General features: G+C 40.5%; 1 pseudogene; it reads right to left on the bottom strand.

Annotated features, from left to right (window-relative positions):
- Positions 1-1,540: 1,540 nt before the first annotated feature.
- Positions 1,541-9,452, bottom strand: LOC118315388 (annotated as a pseudogene).
- Positions 9,453-10,527: the final 1,075 nt, after the last annotated feature.

Raw genomic sequence — 10,527 nt, 5'->3', positions numbered from 1 at the left:
ATGCTGTGAAAAAATTTCAGATTCATAATCCTCCTCATGTTCTCCTATAGGGGCTTTAATGGTGATATGTGAGCAACAGTCAGAGCACAAATAGCAACATAATAGTCAACAGCACAAATCATTATCAGGAATCCTGTAAAAATATATCTTCTGTGTTTAAGTCTGCTATGCTTTTTTTATACTGCAAATCCTGCGATCGTATAAAAAGCGTTTATGTTGTGAGAACATTTAAGTGTCCAGGGAACACGACTAACGCATCCAGCCTGAAAAAACTTCACATCAGACATTATCATTGATCACATGATCAGTATCAACCAATGGAAAACAGAAAAGTGTCCGGCGCAGGACACAGGGAGGGCAACAGAGACCTCTGGAACTGAAAGTTGTCAAAGATAATAAATAAATCTTTCATAAAGAACATCATTGGTTTGTCCCGGTGGATTCTGACGGTCTCTGACAGGCCTAACGTCTCTGACGCTGATGAGTCCCAGCTGCCGCTGCTCCAGAGCGCTGATCAACTGTTTATCCGAAATATTTATATGTTCATAGTTTCCAACAAATTGCTACTTCTACTCACAATTCCTGCGGGTATCAAGTTCACTATTTTATGTTCATTTAACAGGTAAAGGGACATTAAGAGATTTTACAGAAAACTTGTCTCTCCCTTTGTTGTTGTTGTTGTTGTTGATGATTTTACTGCACTGACCGGGCCGCGAACCCAAAGCATTGGGTATGGAAGACCGATGCGCTAACTGCAAGGCCAAAACCCCTGAGTCTAGGCGTCCCTATACTGGCTAAAGGATTCATACCCGGAGACTTGTCAATCACGACAACAGCACGTTCACGACAACGACGACATTTCAAAAAGAAATCTGCAACCAGCAACACCATGGGCCAAGCAAACAGCCCACTCCAAAATGCATGCTGAGAACAGGAACTACACTAGTAACGTTGATAAAAACACAGCGGAGCTCTTAGCCTCCCCTCAGTTTGTCATTCGTGCGTGTGTACATGAGCGCGTACAACGTGATGGAGCAGTGTAGGGCTTAATGACAGACTGACTGCTTCTTTGCTGAAGCAATGGTGCAAAACACACATATTAGAGATATTTTATGTTGTTATGAGAAGTGTAAAAATATTTTCAGTTTGTTATGAGTCTATGGCGCTACAAATTAGACAATTGTGGGCCGCCACAATCTAGGTAGTTGATGGGAAAAACCTTGAATCTTTGGCTCAGGTTTCATTAACTAATTGAAGTTGCTCTCAAAAAGAGTTGTATTATATTGAAATCTGTGACTGTTCATTCTGAACCATTATTACTTAAGCTACAGTAGACTTCACCAACAATCTAATTAGGTGGCTTCAGAAAGTATCATTGTGTGAAACAGTGTTTAAGAATTTTGCAACAGTGTATTTCATGTTTCATATTCTTAATGTAAAACTATAATAGTATTTTCATTAAGCAGAGGGTTGAACAATGTGAGGCACTGTATGCATGTCACATTCTCATTAGGCTCTGAACACCCCTAAAGATCTGATCCTAGAGTCGCCCCTGGGTCCTCCCCCTGGGGTGCAGGACCAGAATAAAGACATTCACCGTATGACTGAGTTGGAAACCTTCTAATCACTTACAATAGATTGACTTACATTTTAAAGAAATCCATTATTTGCTCGAAAGACACGCCACCTTGCTGCAGATGACTCCCACTAATACATATTGCACAAAAGCTAGTGACAGTCCAAAAAAACTACACAGAATGTGTAAAACAAAACTTTTTAGCTTTGAAAAAATTATTGTCTTACCTTTATTATTTCAGAGTAAACAGCCACCTTGAGGGTGACACTGGAACCCAAGGAAAGTCCCAGCATGGCGATCCTGCTGCCGAGGACCTGAGGATGCTGCTGCAGGACTCTGTAGGCTGTCTGCAGCAGGAAAACACAGTGGGAATTTGCAAGCTTTCTCTTAACACACCATTAAAGCAGCAGCAGTTTTGTGACAGTTTGTGTTACATGATGTCACAGAACATCTGATGGGTGATCTAAAATCCTTTTTTTAACTGATGACACATTCCCATAAAACAGCTGTCATCGTGGTCTGGCAGCTGGTAATCGGTGTGAAGCAGGGCGTGATCTTTGACTGAGCTATCCTCTGAATGTTAGAGGACTTAATTTGTGCAACGATGTTCCTTACCTTAAAAAAAGACTCCTGGAAAACTTGTGGATTATTTTTTAGAATATTAGTTCTGAAAAAGAGATTCCTATTACAGCGCTTCTGTATTTTGTTCCTTTTATAATGGTTTATCCATAGTATCTCTAATCTGAACTCATGTTTTTTATGCAGCATAAACAAAAACTAACTAGTAAGTAACTTTGTTCACGTCCAGTTCTCCAGTGAGCTGATATCATGCTTGAGGTGTTTGTAGCAAGGAGAATAGTGGTTAAATGAGTTAAATCATTATTTTTACCATACTTTTGAAATGTTACATTATTAGCATGATAAGTAATTTATTACTGTTGGCTGAATTAACTGTTTGATGCACTGATCTCTTATGTCTGATATCAGGATCAGAACTTCATATCATTCTTAATACGTGAAGGAACATAGTGTTTAGCTTTAGAAAAAGAGTCAACCAACAATCATTTTCACTAAAAGGTGATTTGCAACAGTAGTACAGAGTAGTCTGTTTTATATGCCAATAATTAATTTCAAGCAATAACGTTTGAATAGGCTCTGTGTTTGAATCACTTTTACTGATCAGAAATATGCCTTGAGCATCAGTAGAATAGATATTATTTGACATGAATCCTTGTCAGACAGTAGGGGTAAAAGGAGTTACAACAGGATCTAAGTATTGTACTACTTGTTTTGTTCATCAGTGGATTGTGTCTTTAGGTTTTTACAGTTTTATTATGCTACTTCTGTGTGGCAGCAGACTGGACATACACTAGTTGGGTTATAGTTTACCAGTCTGTTCTCTGAAACAGTGTCTGTTTAAAGGCAAATGCAAACCAGTTTTTAATGGGTTTAATGACACAAAACAGACAAACATCCTGGTGCCTGCCACCATTTTTATTTTTATGTGAGCAGTATGACACAACAATGTGACTTAGAGTGTGTGACTCTATCCATGTCACACCCAAAACAAATGATTGTAACCAGCAAGGCCGATTCTTGGCAGAGGCGACGTGTCCCCCTTTTTTTTCATAAGTGCACAGCAGCGAGCGAGAGCAAGACCAGTGTGCGCTCCTCCTTTGACCGTAGTCCAACGGGGGAGCGGCACTAGGACATGCACGGGGGGCTCCCAGTCATAATTTGGCCTAGGGCAAATGGTAACCAGTAAGCAGGCTGCAGTTTATCTGTGAATAAGTTTGTATGATGTGCACCTCCTCAAAAATGTAACTAATGGGGCCGTGGCAAAGCAATTACCATATGGAGACAACTAAAACGAAACCTTGATGTTTATGCTTTCTCACACTGGTGGAGACTGTTGATAATAAGGACAACATTAATGACCTTGAAAGAAAGATAAGTAAATTAACCAAGTAGTCGTTGTTTGGACTGTCGTTTGAACAAGACAGGACATTTGAACATGTTACCTTGGGCTTCAGAATAACAGATTTATCAGAGGACCAGCAAAGGTTGTTGTGTGGATGCACACAAGTCAAATAAGATGATCACGTTGCTGTGTGTGTCTGCTGGATGATTTAAGTAGGTCTGCTATCATGTTAGCCACAATTATTTCAGAGTAAATATGTCAGAGTTGGTTGTGTCACCTTGTTGTTGAGTTCTGCTGCAATCATGTGACCAAAACATTCAGGTTTCATGAATTTTTTTGCGTTTTTTGGGACACAATCAGATTTACCTCAAAGTACTCTTTGTCCACCACTTTTCCAGTTTCCTTAGTGATTTTAGGCGTCAGGTAGTCCAGGGCCAGGGAGGCGAAGCCAGGTACCGTTCAGGCTGTTTGCCTCAGGCAAACAGCGCTGAACGGTACTCCACTAAGTTCACTGTAGCCCCCCACAAGTCCAACAGGCCAGGGAAACATCCGGGGCCTTCAAAAGAGTCAAAACACATAAATGTTGGCTTTGACATAGGTAATACTACCATTTGGCACCATTTGTCTGAGCAATATAGTTGATCAGTTATGGCTAACTTTGTACTTAGCTAAGGTTGAAGGATTTTGAGTTCTACTGGTCAGCGGTTGGCAATATTATATAGACCAGACTGTATATTTAATAACATTCATTTAAAATATAACAAGTTGAAACAACAATATCTAATCTAACAAATGTAAATATATACAGGTCTGAGAGTGTGAGTGAGAGTACACAGACCAAGATGGCCGTGGAGGTCAAAGGTCTGAGAACTACTACAAAAAAGATGGCGGTAAACAAAGAAACTACAAAATGGTGGCTCAACCACAGGCTGTGCTTCTTTGATCTTTTGAACAACAAGTTTGACTCTTCACTAGTGGCTGGATTTATTCATCGTACGACAAACAACCTTTGAATACAAGCAGAGCATGCAATGTAGAATGAGATCTGGGATCTGACTCTAGTTCGTCGAGACCACCGATATATAGGATGGTTGTACTGCCCCCATATCTAAGTGGCACCAGAAATTATCAGAGAGAAAAAAAGAATTGACCCTGCAGTTCATAAGGTCACTCAGACACTCCTTTTCAAACCAGCATCAGTGTTGCCAAAACTGCTTTTTACAATGACCAGATCAGCAGACACTGAAATTATTTCCATCTTTATAACAAAGCATATGTATTAGTCCCAAGGCATGAACCTCTCTGTCTCCCCCTGGTCAATGGTTTATCTCTCTCGTTGACCCCTTTCATGGAGAACGAGGTATGAAAACTCCTGAAAGATAGCTTACCTACTACATTAGTGCTTGACCCCTTTCCCACCAACCTCATCCAAGCGATATCCCCCACCATTGTGCCAGCAATCACATGTGATGAATACTTCAATGGCTTTGGGGGCATTTACAACTGCATTCAAACAGGCTCAGGAAACAACTCTGCTCAAAAAACATTCAGTTGAAGCCGTCCAAGTACTATCAAAGGGTTGTGTTTCTTCTCTTCTTTTTTAATGCTACCGAGGGGGTGGTTCAAATCGGTCCTTAAAAGGGGCAGTATGCGCTTCTAAAGCAATACACGTTTTGTAAAAATTTGCAAATATTTACTCAAAGTCCATTAGGGTTTTCGGCTCAGCACTGGCTCTGTAAATTGAAAAACCCCAAAAATAGTACTGACCGCACCATACCACAATGCGACTGCAGTTTGTAAGATCATTCGTCAACACCCTAAGAGACGTGCTAGTGGGTGGCGCTGCAACACGCATTTTTGGCTAAGTGGTTAGTGCGTCGGACTCCCATAGCCAAAGTCCCAGGTTCGCGGCCAAGCCAGAGGAGTAAAATCACAACAATAACAAAGAGGGAACCATAGACCAACTCCAATACCATCACCTGTATCCTGGAGATGACTTTCCATGCAGTTTGGTCTCCCCAAGACCTTCAAAGAAAGACCCTGAAAAGAGTGTCTAAAAAACGCAGGAGGATCTTTAACAAGTATCCTTTTCCAACCCAGTCAGACATTAAGAAAAGAGTGGTTCAACCCAAAGACTGCACACTACATATACAGAAAAGCAACTTAATATGTAGTTGCAAAGACACAACAAATTGTGTCTTTGAAACAAAACACACAGTAAAGACGGCACAAAGCTAAAGTGAAGTAATGTGATAATGGCTTTTGTCAGGAAAATGTATGAATCTGATAGTGCCAATGAAGACTGGGAAGCGTACATTGAAAGAGTGATGCAAACTAAGTGGGATATTTAAAAAAAATTCTGTTCTCCTAGGTTTAATGGGAGCTAAAACATACAATCTTCTACGCAATCCAGTGAGTGCTGATAAATCGTCTAGGAAAACATTCAATCTGATTGTTACCACATTGAAAAAACACTTGAACCCCAAACCCCTTATAGCTGAAAGATTCAGATTCCACAAGAGAAATCAGTCAATGGATGAGAGCTTTTGTGATTACATGGCAGAACTACTACTATTGTGATTTCAAAGATTGATTTTCTGATGCATTAAGGGACAGACTTGTATGTGTCATTCAATTTTCAGGCACTCAGAAAAGGCTACTGGCAGAAAAAGATCTGACCTACAAAAAAGCATTGGCTATTACCATTTCATTCGAGACAGCAGCTAAGAGCATGGAAAATGAAATGGCAAAAATGTTATTGACGTGATAAATCCTCCCATGATGCAAATAATTGTTTGTTTAAAGAAAAGGTCTGCAGGAAGTGAAACAGACAAGGCTGTAATGGAAAAATGTATGCAGTACAATCAGGAAGACGGAGACCGTAGCTGTCTTATGCATAAGTATTTATTATAGACCGTAAAATAATATGGATAACGCTGGTGCTGTGTACAATGCAGTATCCCTTGCAACGGATAGAAAACATTTTCTCATCTCTGGCAGGTGGAGAAAAGTTTTCATAGATTGACTTATCACAGGCGTATCTACAAATGGAAGTGGAGGAGTCAAATTCCTTACCATCAACACACATACGGGACTGTACCAGTATAACCGTCTTGCATCTGTTGTTCAGATGTTCCAGCTATCTGGCAAAGAGCAATGGATCAAGTTCTTCAGGATATACCAGGAACGCAATGCCATCTTGACAACATTCTAATCACAGGCAAGAATGATGAAGAACATCTTCAGAACATCAGTTAGGTGTTTACCAGGCTTAAAGAATATGATCTGCAGGCAAAAAGGAAGAATTTGAGTTTTTCAAGACTGAAATCTCATATTGTGGATAAACATGGCTTACACAAATTACAAGACAAAATTGAAGTAGTGCTACAGGCACCAAGACCTGCAAATGTATCTCGCTACTGTACTGTACTGCACAGAATGCACTACTACAGACAGGGACTAAATTTGAGTTGTCAGAAAAATGTGAGAAAGCATTCAAAGAGACTAAAAGACTGATTACCTTAGATGAACTACTTACATATTATGATCCATCACGGCCCATCCGTCTGGCATGTGATGCGTCCCCCTATGGCATCGGTGCAGTGTTGTCACATGTTATGGCTGATGGATCTTCAAGAGCACTGACAATCGCAGAACTCAATTATGCACAAATTGATCGAGAGGCCCCCAGTCTTGTGTGGGGCATGAAAGAGTTCCATCACTACCTTTATGGCCAAAAGTTTAATTGAGTGATAGAAGGAAGGGAATTCCAGTGATGTCAACTACTCTGTTACAGCATTGGGCACTGTTCCTAGGAGCCCACTCTTTAAAGAACTTCCCAAGCAACTTTGTAACGCTGACGGGTTGTCACATCTTCCACTCTTGAAAACTGAAGAAGAAGAGTCTACAACATATGGATCCAGCAAAAGTGTTCCAAATGGCACTGGTGGACCAGCAGCCAGTAACAAATGTTGTGAGATAGGAAAGAGAGACACAGAACCACCCGAGGCGTTATCCCAAAAGCAAGAGGGCACCAACCACAAGATTTGACTTGTGAATTATAATGGACTGACTTGACTTCTGCAGTCGTGACTCCAGTATTTAGTTTTATACTTCCGTTCAAATCTATTGTTCCGAAAAATATCTGCTACATAGGAAAGCATTTAATGTTGAATGTTGTTTATGTAACCAGTTGCATTGCAAATTGAATGTTTAACTGTATGTTCAGATGTGTGGCATAAATCTAAAGGGGGAGGAGTGGTGTTTTGAATGGAACTATTACTTAAAGCGGAGTCACTCCCCTTTTTATCAAATGCTGATTGGTAGTTTGTGGTGCACATGGATGACGCTCTCTATAAAGAAAAGTAAACAGTCGTTCAGACACGGGTTAACCTTACTTCTAGTGTATAGGGTGTTTATTTAATATTTTGTAGTTGCAGAGACACAACACCCATCCACCTTTCATCGCTGGCCTAGACCCCTCATCGCTTACCCTTCGATCCCCCCATCCCTTACCTTTAATCCCTCATCCTACAAGCCTCATCCCTCTACCCTCCCCAATATTCTCATCATCTCATTATGCATTATATGCAATAAACTTTAATATTCATAACTTTGCAGGTGTGGTCCTTGTTAGTGAAATCATATTGTTGTATTTTTCTTTCATGTGTCATGGCAGGGATAAAAATTATTATCCAATCTCCTCACAGGGATACCCTGAGGTACCCCTTCTCTTTGTGCGGCTTTGGGAATAGGGGCTTATCTAAGTCAGCCAGCTCTTGGTACAGTCTATGGTTATCTTTCACATTTTCTACTTAAATGCCCTTTTGGAGGGGTTCGCTTCTGTTCTTCAATAATCCTTTATGGGTACATGTTATTCCATGAACACTAGAATCAAATTCAAGTCACAAATGCTTGCCTACAGAGCCACTTATGTGTCAGCACCCTGCTACTTGAACTCAATCATCTAAAAAAAATCATCTAAAAGGCCTTTAATGGACTAAAATAGGTGTAGAACTGACAATAAACCTGAACCTGATGTGTGAGTCTGAGCTACACCTACAGAACAACTCCCTCCAGACTTCCTCCTGGTCCTACCTGGTGGCAGGAAAAGGGTTGCAGTGAGTCCACCCTCTGTGATCGGGATCCTTTGTATGCTAGGCGCCATGTACCAGCACTCCACCAATGCAATAGCGGAACTTGATCCACAAAACTGTCAGTCTTGTGACCCTGGTAGACTGAAACTGTGACCTCCATTGGAGTCTGGACGTTCATCTTACTCAACCTGAAAGATGATGATGGCAGAGTCAGATTTTATACTGATAACTCAGGGTTTCTGGGTTTCTGCTATTTACATATTATTGCCATCGCTGCTTCACAACTTTATGAAATGTCATGAAAGTTGGAATCACACAGCGCTTTTTAACTGAATTATTATTGGGAAACACTGTAACTGATTCAGTACTAATTTGTATCAGCTGAGTACTTCTGGCCTGGTTGGTGTACCTGAGTCCAGGTTTGCTGCCTGGAACTGGTCTGAGGCTCCACAGCAGTCCCATCGGTTCAACCCCAGAATATGTCCCGCCCAGACTGAGATCCTCTGAAACTGTCAATTAAAAGGTGTTGATCTTGATTTAATGTTCATTCTTTGTATGCAATTCCCAAATGTTATTATATGATTCGGTTTATTTTGGTATGTTTCAGTATCATTCAAGCATTTCTGAATTTATTTTCCTTAATTATCTGAGTGTAGATCTTGAACAATATACCATTCACAGTCCCGGTGGCATTGGCAGTGTAGTGCCTGAACGCCTCCCACTTGTTCAGAGTGGTGGAGAATGTGGACAGTCAGCTTGAACCAGGTGAGACCTTCTGGACCAGGACTATGAACTCCTCATCAATTAGTCCTCTGGACGGCTGGACCGTCAGATTCACGCAACATTGTTTCCCGTCCATCCTGAACTAAGCAGACCAATAAAATAACCATGTACTACACTTCCAATTTAAATTCAATAAATTGCAAGTGTAACCATGATAGTCTCATTGTCTTTGGACAGCAGGTGTAAAAGATGTATGCAGGAATGCATGCAATTGGACAAGTAATTAATGTAAAGGTTCCAGTTATCAGTGAATATTTATGCACGGTTAAATAGATCTGTATGACTTTTTCCAGTATTGATGATGTTACTTTTTAAAATCCTGCTTCAACTGCCAATCAATGACTGCATGCTATTTTTTGTACAGACAGACAGAGAGCCCTCTGAGGCAAATTGTAATTATGTTGACTTGACATGTTGACCTTCCTGGCATTTAGCTTCAGTCTTCCTCAATAAATATTAATAACTTGAGGGTCAGAAACCATGCTACATTTTTTTTTTGAATTTTCAGGGTCATCTTATTGTGGTGGGAACCCCTCACACTGCCTAGAATTAAATTTTTTCCAAACACGATTTGGAAATTTCACATTACTTGCAAAATAAGTAAGTTATTACTCTTGGCTGAATAAACTGTTTTTGATGGACAATACTTTTAATTATCAAAGTTCGTAGCCTTGTTAATAAGTGAAGCATCATTGTTTTCAGTGTGAGTAACAGTCAGAGAGAGTGAATCAGCTTCAAGACCATCATTAACATCTTCTCATACACCTCAGGTTGTTTGACAAGGTGAGCTCTCTCCACACACATCTGAATGGAAACTTACAGTCCACATAAAGGCAAAATTCTTGTTCCTTACATCATGTGTATGGAGTATTACTGTACAAACAGACACAGATTAGACCCTCAAAGCTGTAGTCTTCAGGTTTGTCGTCTGTCAGCTGATAAACTTGCCAAGAAGTCTGGAGACAGAAGTGTCTACAGTAGTAGAAGTAGAAGTAGTCTTGGGCTTGGAGGATAGACCAGGGCTTTTGTTCTTTGTGCTTTGGTCCCTTGTGGTTTGTGACTGTTCTTTGGTGGTGCGGTGCTTCCCTCTGGTAGTGTGCTGGGTGGTAGTGAATCCAGTTCCTTGAGGGTTTCTTTGATGAAACTGTCCA

Source organism: Scophthalmus maximus, chromosome 7 (assembly GCF_022379125.1).
Source record: "Scophthalmus maximus strain ysfricsl-2021 chromosome 7, ASM2237912v1, whole genome shotgun sequence".
NCBI lineage: Eukaryota > Metazoa > Chordata > Actinopteri > Pleuronectiformes > Scophthalmidae > Scophthalmus > Scophthalmus maximus.
This window is presented reverse-complemented; position numbering and strand designations above follow the sequence as displayed.